Source organism: Saccopteryx leptura, chromosome 5, assembly GCF_036850995.1.
Source record: "Saccopteryx leptura isolate mSacLep1 chromosome 5, mSacLep1_pri_phased_curated, whole genome shotgun sequence".
NCBI lineage: Eukaryota > Metazoa > Chordata > Mammalia > Chiroptera > Emballonuridae > Saccopteryx > Saccopteryx leptura.
The window spans coordinates 19,445,274-19,460,649 of record NC_089507.1 but is presented as its reverse complement, the minus strand read 5'-3'; positions in this window follow the sequence as shown (position 1 = coordinate 19,460,649).

Here is a 15,376-nt window from a genome sequence, read left to right as displayed (position 1 = left end):
CTATTTTTGTACACTTTCCATCAGATGACTTAACTTTATTTGCAAATCTCTGGAACTTCTCTTATTTAAATATATACCTGGAGAAGAATTCATTGACTTCTTTTATGGGCCTATATAGAATGGAGAAGAAGGTGGGTTTGTGGACAAAAGACAGAGAGAAAGAGAGAGAGAGAGAGAGAGAGGGAGGGAGTAAAGATATTCTATGGAAAGTAATCTCACTGATTGATCTCATCATAAATTCTTAACTGGGAAGGTCATCATGGGTAGTCACACCCCAGGCATATAGCTTTGTAGGAAGAGGTTTACCTTTTCCTTAAGCAAGGCCTGTCCGTTTCAGTGCATCTATCTTAACACATCTTTAAAGAAGCAGCAACCTCCTCAAGAAGGCACATAATCTTATTAATGCTCCTGTAATCCAATCCCCAACTCATTTCCTCCCATCTCAATTTAATCTTCCTTATGTTCATGTTCCCTCTTTGATTTCATTTTGTTCATTTTATCCAAGAAAAGGAGAATACAAATATTCAGTGTACTTCTCTGTCACAACTACTTTTTAATATATCCTTAGTTTTAACTGCTTTAGAGATAGTTTATTAGGTTCTTTGATGTCAAATACACTATTGTTTTTTGTGTGTTTGTTTTTGTTTTTATTCTTGTTCTACCAGAATTGGTTTGACCTAAGCATGACTACTAACCAGCTTATCATATCCATTCTACCAACTCTGCTGCAATATCACAAACAAAATTCAAACACCTTTTCCATGTTCTTCTGGGCATGCCCTAACTCCCAAATAAGGTCCTGTATTCCCTATCATGGTCCTGGGAGCCCACTGTGGCTTTATACTTGTAGGCAACTTATATTTGTGATTAGATAGACGGTCAATCAGAAACAGAGACTAATGTGGGCTAACATCAAAGTATGGATATATACGCCATGGTATTTGTGGTTGAGGATCTTCTTTCTCACAAATGTGGAAGGACAAAGTGTGATTACATAAGTTTCCATCTTCCAAAGCTGCACATTAGCCCTTTAACCTGAGACAATAGAACTTTTAGCATCTTGACATCCATTCACTCAACTCAGATGACATTTCCTTTGTCATCTGTATTAATGGATGTACAATAACCTTATGGAAGTGTGAAAGGACATCTTAAAAGGCACTCCAGCTCTGCGACTATTTCTAGTACTTTCAAAAGATGACATGACTGATGAGTCAGACCTAAATGGAGCCATAGGCACTGTCAGTTACAAATATGTGCTGCACACACTACTGTTAGTTCATATGTCAGAGCACAGTGCATTTTCCCCCTCAGACAATAACTTGATGCTAACTCCAAATTTTCTCCTAGCTAAACAAAATAAGATTATTATTACCATCAATTTATAATCTAAAATTACTGTTATATTTATGTTTCAGAGAACTTAAGAGTTTTTGGTAGTCCTCAATAATTGAGGCATAGATAACCACATGTACAAATTTTTCAGGGATCTCTGAAACTCTCAAAGCCAGTATAGATATTTGATTTACATAAATAAATAAAGGAGATTGTTTTAGAGTAGATTATGCAATGGGTTTTGATATTATATACATAGTTACACTCAAATGCTATCTATGACATCACATTACATCTCATTTTGAGATATAAATATGCAAGAAATAATGCCTATCTCAGAACATAATATAAAAACTATAATATGTGATAAGTTATACAGAATAATTATACCACAATTGGTACACATTATGTTGTTAGAAAAAACCTTCAGTGCTCGATAGATAGATAGTTTGGACACATAGAAAAAATTACTAGGGAAAGCAAATTATAAAAATTATACAGATAACACATAACAGAATTAAGAAATATAAATTTGTTCTTAGAAATTATATATAAATTCTGAATACTATAGGTTATTTTATATTTAGCAAAATGCATTCAGAACTCAATATTTTGGTATTATTATTAAAATAATATGAACCATAAGCATGTTCACATTTTAACATGATAATCTCAACCATAAAGAAATACTATAAAATAAAAAACATACTGTTTTATATATCTATATAAGACTTACTTAAATAAATGAGCATTTCAAATAGGTTTACTATCTCATTTTATATATTATATATAAGTTATAAATAATACCTATTTTAAAAAAAGAACATCTCAAATACATTGCATATCTCATTTTAGGAGTATAGGTAAAATAATGATAATATATTGATAAAAAGGAAATGTAGTAAAATAAAAACAAAAAAGATTCTTAAACTTATGACTATTTAAATATCAATTAGAGGCATATAGCTAGAAGCAAAGTAAAAGAGGGGTTGCTTTGTTGAACACGTTGACAATTTTACTTTCAAATTTTAAAAATTTTTTAATGATTCTAGCAGGGGTCGGGAACCTATGGCTCAAGAGCCAAATGTGCCTCTTTTGATGGCTGCATCTGGCTTGCAGACAAATCTTTAATAAAAAAAAATAATAACATTAAAAATATAAAACATTCTCATGTATTACAATCCATTCATTTCCTACCACTCCTGTTCAGGGTTGTGGGTGGCTGGAGCCAATCACAGCTGTCCTTCGGGACAACACCAAATTTTTATTGGATAATGCATAAGGTACACGGGTCGTTGTATGGCTTTCATGGAATCACATTTTAAAATATGTGGCGTTCATGGCTCTCTCAGCCAAAAAGTTTCCCGACCCCTGGATTATAGTATGGAAAAACAGAATAGCCTGCAATTAAGCTGCCATTACTTTCTTCATGCCCTTTATAGATCACTTAACTTCTCTGAATCTCAGTTCACACATTTATACATTGATGATCATGAAATGTGTATTAAGGTTCACTGGGAATCACACGAGTAAATTTCCTGAAGCATCTCCTACCACATGGTGGAAAATCAATAGTTGGCATGTATTCCCCTTGTGGCCCAGTCTGTTCGCATAACTAAAATGTGAACAGAATTAACTGGGTGATCTCCAAAGTGTCTATCCATCTATTGTTAAACATTTTATTCCAGTATATTTTCTGATATTTAGAATGTGAGATCCTTTAAAATGGGATGTTCATATTTTCTGTGAGATCTATACAGTATATTTTTTTAAAATCTCGATAACATATTCTCAGGGGACTATGAGATTCCCTTCATCAAAGTACTGGAAATAAAATTAAATGAGAAGCTGATCCTGATTTAGAGTCTAGAGATAAGCACTGCGATTTAAATAATTATTCACAATAAATAGCATCCTTTAGACCTACATTAGAAAAATTAAATTACAAATCAGAAAGAAACATACAGACTTATTTAATGAAAGATTAATTAAATCAAAGAACTAATTCATTTATTCATTCAAACAATTTTTGTAAGTCAAGTACCATGCTAATGATAAAATCAAAGATTTTCCTCAAGTCAAAAGTAATGTTCTACTTCTGTTGTGCCTCAGATATTTTCCAGGGGAAATAAATTTCTGACTTCGGAATATTTTCCCCACTTTTCCCCATTCCCCCAAAGATGTGTCTTGTTATGCATGCACTGGCCGGAAAAGGGCCAGTTTAATGGAAGGAGATGAAATTTCTGCTGGAAGGGCCTCTCCCTACCCTGGCCACAGTGCTGGCTAATGACTTTTGGAGCGTGCAGAGGTGAGATAACCCATACATATGAAAGAAGAAATGCATTTCTCATTATCCTCCACTCTAAAATAATGGAATGCTAGCGTCACACTTTTACTCTGCCTTGTGTTGTAAAAGGCCTGGTGACCATCCATTCAAAGTTAATTTTGGCTACTTTTCATACCACTTATTTCTTTTCTCTCAGCCTACAAAGACTATCTAGTCCACTTATACTAAATTCCCGGATGACATAGGATCTCTGTGCCTGTTTACATCATATTGTTACACATATACTTACATGTGTTATGCCAATATACGCAAATAAAAGTGACAAATAATCAATGACTGTGATTTTTAATCCAGATTGTATTGTGAGCTATTGGAAGGCAAATGTCTCCACATGGCTCTCTCTGCTCACCCAGCAAAAAGTTAACATTGACATCATAACTGAATTACAGAGTACATGTATTTGAATAAGTCTTGATCCATTTTCTTTCTTCCACAACAGCCATCATAGAGTCCCCAGGTCCAGGGCTGCCATAAAAAAGGACCACACACTGGGGAGCTTAAAACAGCACAGATGAATCCTCTCCTGCTTCTGGAGGCTAGGAGTGAGAAAAAAGTGTCAGCAGCATTGGTTCCTTCTGAAGGTTCTGAGGGAGAATCTGCCCCATGCCTGTCTCTTACTTTCCGGTGACACTGACAATGGCTGCATCCTTGGAGATGCACCACTCCCATCTCTGCCTTGATCTCCTCATGGACTCTCCTGAAGTCTCTCTACACTACCTTCCTTCCTCCTGCGGAGTCGCTATTGCATGTGACAGTCTTTTCGCTTACATGGGGGCACCAGCCATTTGGGATTAGGGACCCGTCTTCCTCTAGTCATCTCCATTTTATTATTTACATCTGAAATGAACTCATTTCCAAATGAGGCACATTCTGAGGTAATGGTGGTTAAGACTTTATATATACTTATAAGGGGGCATGATTTAGCCAATAACACCCCATGAGGAAGAAATCTTCCTAAATGGCCCCTCTGAAGATTGAACGAACTGAGACTCTCCAATCCAACCTCAAACTGCAGTCCTGCCAGCCGCTTGACTGCCATTCTGAAGACTAGAAAATTATGCTATTGGTATTGCTTTGTGGCATTTGTTACTAAGAGAGCATTTAAAACTATTGGATCAACAAGTTTCCTAATAGACCCATGCTACACACCATATTACCTCATGTATTGATTTTATTTCCTATGTGGCTGAAGACCTTGCATACAGAGAGAGAGAGAGAGACGCTCTTAATGTTATACACAACCATCCATCACACTTCAGACTGGCATCTTCTCACACAGGTAAGGGAGGCTGTGATGCTCTAATCCCTGACTAATGCTCCTACTTTAAAAATCACCTGTAGACATCCATTAGCCAACATTTTGAGAGAAACAAGCCAGAGGAGACAGCTTTATCAATACTAAAGGGACTGCTTTCAAAAGTGACCTTGCTTATTGAATCCTCGGCATTGTACAAGAGTAGCATTTTATAGCCACACGCACATACACACACACACTCACATTCTATGGAAAATGATGTGCAGAGAAGAAAGCCCTAGAGAACGAAAACACATCTGTTAGCAGAAATGAAACTTGTTAAAATTCGACCTAGAGCAACTTGCCATCAAATCAGCGAAGCAAAATCCTCTGTGAGCCACAGACAGGATCGCAGCAACATCTTACGAGATATCACCTGGTTATGGTTACATGTTGTTGTGTGTGTTCTTTAAAATTCATGCTTAGAATCCCCGACATTGACAAGCCTGTGGTGAGAAATGGGCAACCTGATAGAAAACTTAAATATCTAGGCTGTTAAAATACATCATTGAATCGCCACCCGCCCCAGATGTTAATTATATATAGTTAAATATATTAAAAGATAAACACTATGTTGACAGTATGTAAAAGTAGAATTTTAAATTGTTTCAAATGGATCATTTTACGAACTTCATCCTTTTAATTTAATAATTTTTTACTAAGTGAAAGTATGTTGTATTTGTGTTTGATTAAGTAATTATGTAAATCCTGCATCAATTTGATGTCTGAGCTCAGCCAGTTTCATTCTGCTTCTTTGCAGCTTGCTTCAACCATTTGTAATCCAGCTGATGTGGAATAATTTTTTTTATAATCACAGTGAATCTAAACATCATTATCTTCCACCAATAAAGTATATGAAGTATACATATTAGTTCACATAGTCCTTGCAAATGTACATGTACCTTGCTGTCAAATCAGTTTAATTTACCATTTTTAAAGAAAGTGTATGAGATATATCCACATAAGCCAATAAGTTTCTATTTTGTAAATTTATATTTGTATAGCTAAATAATAAATATATTATACATACATATATATTTATATCTATATCCAGTCATTATATCTACATATATATATACACACACATATATTATATATATATATATATTTCATGTATATTTTTCACTGGAAAATATACCTATATTTCATAAAATATAATATGTACAAGTATATGTATTATATATAATAGAGTCATTTAGTTGCTAGAATTTTCTTACTTCCAAAGCAGCTCCATAATATCTTTTTTATTTGTTGGAATATCGAGAAAGATTGTGTTTGAGGACAAAAGCATCAAACTTTAAAGAGTTTAAAAAACAATTGCTTTAGATAAGTGTTTCTCAAGTGTTTTGTTTTCAATAACCTTTTACATGCTTTAAAATTATTGAGGACCCGAAAGAGCTTTTATGCATATATGTTATATTCATTGATATTTAGAAGATTATAAATTAAACCCATTGACATTTTAAAATTAATTTAAAATTTAAAAATATATATTTACCCATTATTTACAAATAATAATGATAAAACCATTAGATGCTAATGTAAATAATATATATTTTATGAAATATAAGTATATTTTCTGATGTAAAATAACTAAGAATTGGGGTTCTGTTCTATGTTTTTATAAATCTTAATTTCTGGCTCAAAAGGAGAAAGCTGGATTCTTACAGATGCATCTGCTCTTGATATAAAATAAAATGTTATTTGGCTTAAAATATATATAAAAAATAAAGCCTCACATTGATAAGTATTTTGAAAACAGAGGAATATTAGGTAATTGTGGCTGTTCTTTGATACTACACCAAAATTATCCAATGATATGTTCTTAAAGTTACTTGTACTAAAAAAATAAATAATATTAAATATTTTAAGAATTTACATGAATAAAACTCAATTCAAATCAGACAGCACCCAATTCAGCAGAGAAAAATGAGGTCTGAGGAGCTGTATAAAATGAAAGACTTCATAGGCAGAAGGGATCGAGAACAAGGAAGTTATAAAATTTTTGCCTCACTAGGCAGAAATGTAGGTTGGTTATTGAAAGGTTACTTCTCTTTAGGCAGGAGTTTTATAAGGCAGATAATCTAACTAGTGCTAATCAGGTGATTTCTAATAGACTGGTTTAAGATTCCATATCTGGGAGTGTTGAAACTGTCATGATTTGGTGACTTGGGGCTTAGCATAAATGACTCCATTTTGATCCTGCTGTCTTATTTTTAACACTTGCAATATGGAATCCAAAACCATATAAAAAAGGTTTCATACCATGTGACATTAAAATCTATTGGTTTATCTTAAACTTAAAATGGATATTTACAAATGCATGGTTTTGTAATATCATTGATCACTGACTTATCCAGATCTGCCAAAAGAAGACATTTTTATAACAGAATACAAAGATTATTAATATAACCGAGAAAAATCATTAAGTGTTAGGAAGCTTTCAAGTTTAGACTGGCAAATACAAGTTTCCAAAATTCTAATTATTGCTTCAAAGCTTGAATTTTATCATTGGCAACTGTGAAAGAATAAGAAATATACACATTGGTCTCTGCCACTGGTTTCTGACATAGGACACCGAAAACCCTTGTAAATCAGGAGTTTGGAGACTCTTTCATTCGTACATTTAGTTTTTGACCCCAGTTTCCAACACAAAGCTCCTAAAACCTTTGTGATTTCCCAAGTGATATGAGCACTAAGAGCATCACCTGTTCTAATATTCCGACCTCAGTTCCTGACACAGGGCTCCTGTATTCCTTATAATTTCCTGGGTGATATGAGTATATTTTGTTCTGATTTGGAGAATCTGGGAGAGTTCCTAGATAGTTTTTTGGATGAGGGCTGGTCACTAGAAAGACCAAATCATGATTAAAAACTTGGAATTTTTAACCTGTGTCCCATTTTCCAGAAAGAAGTGAGGGACTGAAAATGAAATTAATAATTGATCATGCCAACAGGATAAAGCAGGGGTCGGGAACTTATGGCTCGTGAGCCAGATGTGGCTCTTTTGATGGCTGCATCTGGCTCGCAGACAAATGTTTAATTAAAAAAATAATAACATTAAAAATACAAAACATTCCCATGTATTACAATCCATTCATTTCCTACCACTCCTGTTCATGCTTGCGGGTGGCTGGAGCAATCACAGCTGTCCTCCGGGACAACACCAAATTTTTATTGGATAATGTGTAATGTACACGGGTCCAGGTCATCGTATGGCTCTCACAGAATTACATTTTAAAATATGTGGTATTAATAGCTCTCTCAGCCAAAAAGGTTCTCAACTCCTGGGATAAAGCCTCCATAAAAATCTCAATAACATGCCTTCCCGGCCAGGGCACACAGGAGAAGCGCCCATCTGCTTCTCCACCCCTCCCCCTCTCCTTCCTCTCTGTCTCTCTCTTCCCCTCCTGCAGCCAAGGTTCCATTGGAGCAAAGTTGGCCTGGGCGCTGAGGATGGCTCTGTGGCCTCTGCCTCAGGTGCTAGAATGGCTCTGGTTGCGGCAGAGCGATGCCCCAGATGGGCAGAGCATCGTCCCCTGGTGGGCATGCCGGGTGGATCCTGGTCAGGCGCATGCAGGAGTCTTGTCTGACTGCCTCCCCATTTCCAAATTCAGAAAAATACAAAAAATGGCCCTGGCCGGTTGGCTCAGTGGTAGAGCGTCGGCCTGGCATGCAGAAGTCCTGGGTTCGATTCCCGGCCAGGGCACATAGGAGAAGCGCCCATTTGCTTCTCCACCACCCCCTCCTTCCTCTCTGTCTCTCTCTTCCCCTCCCGCAGCCAAGGCTCCATTGGAGCAAAGATGGCCCGGGCGCTGGGGATGGCTCCTTGGCCTCTGCCCCAGGCGCTAGAGTGGCTCTGGTCGCAGCAGAGCGATGCCCCAGAGGGGCAGAGCATCGCCCCCTGGTGGGCAGAACGTCGCCCCTGGTGGACGTGCTAGGTGGATCCCGGTCAGGCACATGCGGGAGTCTGTCTGACTGTCTCTCCCTGTTTCCAGCTTCAGAAAAATACAAAAAAAAAAAAAGAAAGAAAAATACAAAAAAAAAAAAATCTCAATAACATGGGGCTAGGAGCACTTCCAGTTTGGTGAACACAGCTAAGTACCCAGTATATGATGCACCCTGGCACTGTGGGAATAGAATCACCTGTGCTTGGGACCTGCCAGACCTCGCCTTATTTACCTCTCAATCTGACTTCTCCTCTGCATCCATTATCACCTTCTTTATTGTATAATAAGCTGGTAAACATAAGTAAGTGTTTCTCTGAGTTCTGGGAGCCATTCCAGAAGATAATCAAATCCAAGGGGAGGAGATCATGGGAATATCAGATTTGCAACCACGGCAAATAGAGGTTGTGAGTAACCAGGAGATCTTAAGTAAGAGATAATCTTCCTTAACCTGTGGGAACTGGTACTGTCTCCAGGTAGAGACTGTCAGACACGAGCTGAATTGTACGATGCCCAGCCAGTGTCGCAGAGAATTATGGCTTGGTATGGGAAAATCCACACAGACCTGGGGTCGGAGGGTGGGCTGGTAGCCCTGGGAGAGGAGAAGAGAAACACAGGAAGACTGAGTTTTTCCTACTCAGCAATAAATACTGTCAATTCTTTTGTGTTGTTGATTTTTGAAGCCACAGGCTCATTGTGTTTATTTATAAAAGAAAATCTCTGCCACATACCTAAAGCTGAATAGCCATATTTTATCCATCAGTGTGTTTTCCAAAAATGCTGTTCTTTGAAATAAGAAAAAAAAGAAAGTGGCTAATAAGCTTGCAATCCAATCAAAGAGACATTTTTATTGAGTAAAGAATGTATTTTGGTCATCAAAAGAAATGCTTTATATGTACTTCATTCCATCACACAGAATGGTTTACAGGATGAGGTTTTATAAAAATAACTTTTACTTCTTTGAAAAAAAAATTCTTAAGTGTAACCGGGCCTTGTGTTTGGGCACACTGAACCTGCCAGTATGCGTTTCCACACGAGCGTGGCAGTGAAGAATAGAATGACTACTGGTACAGTTTATTGCCACGGCTAAAATGTGCGCCAAGGACACAGAAGTCTTACCTACTAGATGTTTCTGCCTCATTAGGGCAAATGTCAGCACAGTGATAAAGACAAATCCCATCTTAGTGCTATTATGAAAATAGCTTTGATGTCACCTTGCATCCCCCTTCCAAGGGCCTGGGGAGTCCCTAGATATCAATGAACCATACTTTGAGAACCGTTGCATAGACCAGTAGCCCTTGGAGAAGATACAAACAAAATTCGTATCTCTTGCTTGTATTTATACATTTGGAATAGTACACTATACTTCCAGTAAATCAAAATTATTCTTTGTAAAGTATATCTCTGTTTCTATTATTTCATTTTTCCCTGCTTTTTCAGATATTTTTGAGATATTTCCCCTAGTTCAATATTTTTTAAACTACAATAGGAAAAAGCACAAATTAAAATTTTTTTCTTAGAAATTCCATGATTAGAACACTTAAGAAGTCTTTGACAAGATTCAGTTACATATATTCTTCTTTGCCCATTATACTGATCACAATGTATTGGTAACAGTTCAAACTTCAGCTTTTCACTCTTGGCCTTATTAACTGCAGGAGTTCTCATTACAACTTACCCATAGAAAATCAGACACAATTTTTCCCTGACAGTTTGAACATATATTAGAAAAAAGTATGCATATTTTATAACCTGAATGGTCAGAAGACTTAATTCTTTCCAAAAATTTAAATTAAGCATAAATGTCAGGTAGTAATAACCTTAACCCTTAAAGGATATTATTTCAACAGCAAAATTATGCATGCATAAGAAATTAATTTGTCTCCAAGAGTTGAAGAAATTGGAAGTTAATCTCTTAAAGTTATTCTGAGATAGTAATTTTAGATTATATTTATAATTTTTTAATTTTTAAAGTATCAAGATATATACACATATATGCATATACATGTCTGTGTACATATGTATCTATATCCATATATATATGTGTGTGTGTGTATATACGTATATATATAAAATATCATTCTCTACTGATTTTCTTATTCTTTTTCAATATTGGAGTTTGTTTTAAATTTTGTATTAACTTTTGGGGGAAACAATTTTTTACTTAATTAGCCTTAGTTGCAGTAAAATGCATCACTGTAAATTAAATCTGTATTTTTGGTTAGTATAGTTCTAATTTTATATTTATTATATTTTAAAAAATGATAGTGATATCCTACAAATTATAATAGAAAATCCAGCATTCACACATTCAGATATTTATCTTTTTTATTCTACTGGTGGAGAAGCCAGGAGATAATAGATAAACAAATGAACAAAGGAGATAATTTCAGAAGTATTAAGTATCATGAAGAAAATAAAACCAAAGGTGATTAGATCATGAGGGTGAACTCATGAATGAAATAAATGCCCTTATTAAAAAAAAATCCTGGAGAGCTCCCTGGTCCTTCCTGCTATGGGAGGTCACAGCCAGGAGACAGGTGGCTATGAACCAGGAAGTGGGCTCTCACCAGACACCAAATCTGCTGACACATTTATCTTGAACTTCCCAGCCCCAAAACTATGAGAAAAAAAAAAAATTCTGTTGTCTAAAAACCACCACCCAGTCTATGATATTTTTACCACAGCATCCCAAACTAAGATGAAAATTGGTATTCGAAGGGAGGTGTTACTGTAACAAACACCTTAAAATGGGCAAGTGGTTTTGGAGCTGGGTAACGGATTGAGGCCGGAAGAGTTTTCCGCTATGTGCTAGGAAAAGCCTGCATTGCCAAGAGACTGTGAACAGCAGTTCTGGTGAAGGCCAGAAAGGAAAAGGAGCTGTAGAGAAGGGCTCATTCTTCTTAGGGAATACCGAAGAAATGCTAAACAGAAAGTTGGTAGAAATATGGGCAGTAAAGGCCATTCTGATGAAGTCTCGGATGGAAATGGGAACACAGTATTGGAAACTGAAAGACAGACACCGCTGTTCCACAGCGGCAGAGAATCTGGCCCACTTGTGTCTGTGTCCTCGTGTTTTGTGGAAGGTAGAACTTGTGAGCAATGAAGCTGGATATTTAACGGAAGCTATTTTTTTTTTTTTTTTTTTTTTTTGTATTTTTCTGAAGCTGGAAACGGGGAGAGACAGTCAGACAGACTCCCGCATGTGCCCGACCAGGATCCACCCGGCACGCCCACCAGGGGGCGACGCTCTGCCCACCAGGGGGCGATGCTCTGCCCCTCCGGGCCGTCGCTTCATTGCGATCAGAGCCACTCCAGCGCCTGGGGCAGAGGCCAAGGAGCCATCCCCAGCGCCTGGGCCATCTTTGCTCCAATGGAGCCTCGGCTGCGGGAGGGGAAGAGAGAGACAGAGAGGAAGGAGAGGGGGAGGGGTGGAGAAGCAGATGGGCACTTCTCCTGTGTGCCCTGGCCGGGAATCGAACCCGAGACTTCTGCACGCCAGGCCGACGCTCTACCACTGAGCCAACCGGCCAGGGCCAATGGAAGCTATTTTTAAGCAAAGTGCTGAAAGTACACCTTGGCTCTTTCTGTTTATGCTCAAAGGTGAGAAGATATAAATGATTTAAAGACGGAATGGTTAATCCTAAAGGAAACAGCAACTGAGAGATGTGGCACATTCTCAAGTCTTCCATATTGTAGAAAACGAGGAAGACTCTTGGAGAAAAACGCTAAGGATCTGGCCAAGGGACCATTTGATAAAGAGATTGGTATGGATTGGTGTTCTCAACAGACTCTAAGAGCCATTCTCCAACGCAATAAAAGAATGGCTCTGAGGACAATTCAGAGATCATCAGAGCTGTTCCTCTCCTCATAGGCCCAGAATGTAAGGGCCTTGGGGACAGAGTCATTTCAAAGGAGGACATAGTAGCCTGGGGGTCCTGAAGCACACTGCCGGGCCTCACTCGGGTGAAGCCCTCGGTGTGCCTCTAGCAGGCCCCTGGGCAGCACCAGCTTCAGGGACTGCCCCTCCAGAGGGCATTGGCAGCAAACTTGGTGACAATTGCAGCACCATCTCTGCTGGAACACAATGCAAGGGCCTGGAGGGTGTGGCCACCCGCACCTAGATGTTGCAGAGCAGGGCCCACTGCAGAGAGACCCCTCGGAGCAATGCCCGAGAGTCATAGAGACGGAGACACCTGTATGACCCCAGTCATGAGGAGCAGTGGAGGAAGAATGAACTGCCTCGGAGAGCCACAGCCGTGCAACTCCAACCCAGGTGCGCTGCAGAGAGAAGACTGCAGCCCCTGTGGGACTAAAGAATTATCAAGCCAAAAGGGATTATTCTCAAGCCTTAAATTTTAATAAAATTTGCTCCCTTAGAAACTGTCCCTCCCTTTTTCTTTTCCATTTCTGCCTTTTGGAATGGGAGTATCTACATCAGCTTGCCCCACCATTGTATTTTGGAGGCATATAACAGTTTGGCTTCATGGGTTCACAGCTAGAAAATTTGCTTTAGAGAAAGTCTTACCTTGAGTCTCACCCATATCTGATTCGATAATATTTAGATGAGGCTTTGGACTTCAACAATAAGGCTGATGCTGGAGTTACTGGGATGAAATGAATGATTTTGCATACAGAAAGAATATAAATTTGGAGAGGTCAAGATAGACTGAATATTTATATCCTCCCAAATTCATATGTTAAATCCTAACATACAATATGATGTTATTTGGAGGACTTTGGAATTGTTTATTTCATTAGGGTTGAGCCCCCATTAATGAGATTAGTCACCTTATAAAAGAGTGCCCAGAGAGATCCTGTGCCCCTTCCATCATGTAAGGACACAGGGCGAACACAGCCATGTATACACCAGTAAGCCGGTGCTTTTATCTTGGACTTTTCAACTTTTAGAACTCTGAGAAATAAATTTCTGTTGTTTATAAGTCACCCATTCTGTGATATTTTGTTATAGCAGCCTGAACAAACTAAGATAGTCAACGTCATACAGAAGAAAATGCAACAATAGAAACAGATTGGAGTAATGCAGCATGAGCCAAGGATTGTGGGCAATCTCTAGAAGCATAAATAAATGCATAGATACATAGATAGATAGATACATAGATAGATAGATAGATAGATAGATAGATAGATAGATAGATGATAGATAGATAAGACAGAGAGCAGCGCCTTCCCTGTAACCTCCAGATTTGATTGCAGTTTTGATTTTAATCCAGTAATATTAGTTTTAAACTTCTGATGCCCAGAATTGTTAGATAATAAATTTATATTGTTTAAGACCTTATATTTGTAGAAATTTATAGTGCAGCTATAGGCAGCTACCATAAGCAGCATCCAGTAAAAGGGGAGAAATTAATGATTCATAATGGAGGATAATCATATTAATGACATTCTTAAGAAAACAGTTATGTGTGAGCTGCTAAGCAAGTTAAAGAGATCACCTTTGATAGAAATAAGAACATGCCAGAAAATATGATTGACATGGAAATACATTTGATGGTACAAAGAAAAGAGAGTTCCAGATGGAATGCACATTTTTTTATGAAACATAAATGAGGAAAGAAAAGGATTAAAAGATAATTAAAGAGAGAAAAAGTAGATATGAGAGAATCTTTTATACCATAATAAACATTGCATAACAGGGGCAATGTGATAGTGGAGCCCAAAAGTTAGAAATCTGACTTCAGTATTAGTAGCTTTTAGTTGTAATGAGTAGGAGATAAATGGTTAATCTGCTTGTTATTCTTTCTTAATGGTTCTGGTCTTTCTCTTTGAAGTGCAGGAAGAATTTTACCTGCACAGAAATTCCTGGGAAGCGCCTTAGAGGCTGATACCAGGGAGGAAACTGACACTTAGGAGAGTTTAAATCACAATGGTTATTTGTAAAAATCTAGTCACAGGATTTACTATCAATATATAAATTTATTATATACTTAGTTCACAAATCCTAAATCTTTACTCATAAGGGAACAGGAAGTCTTTTTCACAGACAGTTCCCAGAGGCAAATGGTCTCCCAGGTCCCTCCCAGCTGTTCCTGGGAGACTCCTGACCAGAGCTGTCTTGAAGATTTACCAAAGACACCAGATAGGACCATACTAATTGGGCGCATGTCAACATCAGATACAGAACTAGTGGGGGAGACGTTCCTGCCAACATAACCCCTACCTCTTGCACATTGTTACATGACTGATGGCATGAACTTTGCCCCTGAACCCTATGAAAACAGCTAAGCACCTGGAGAATGTGAAGGCACTTCTTTTGGACAGGAGTTCCCTATCTTTTCAGTTTGCCTGCAATCTGAATGAAAGATACTCTTCTGTCACTCAGATCCATCTCTGTGATTGATTGGCAGTGATGGGCAAGTCAAACCTGGCTTATTCCAGTAACAAATGCTGTAGACTAAATGTTTGGAGATAGGTTTGTCATTCTCAAAG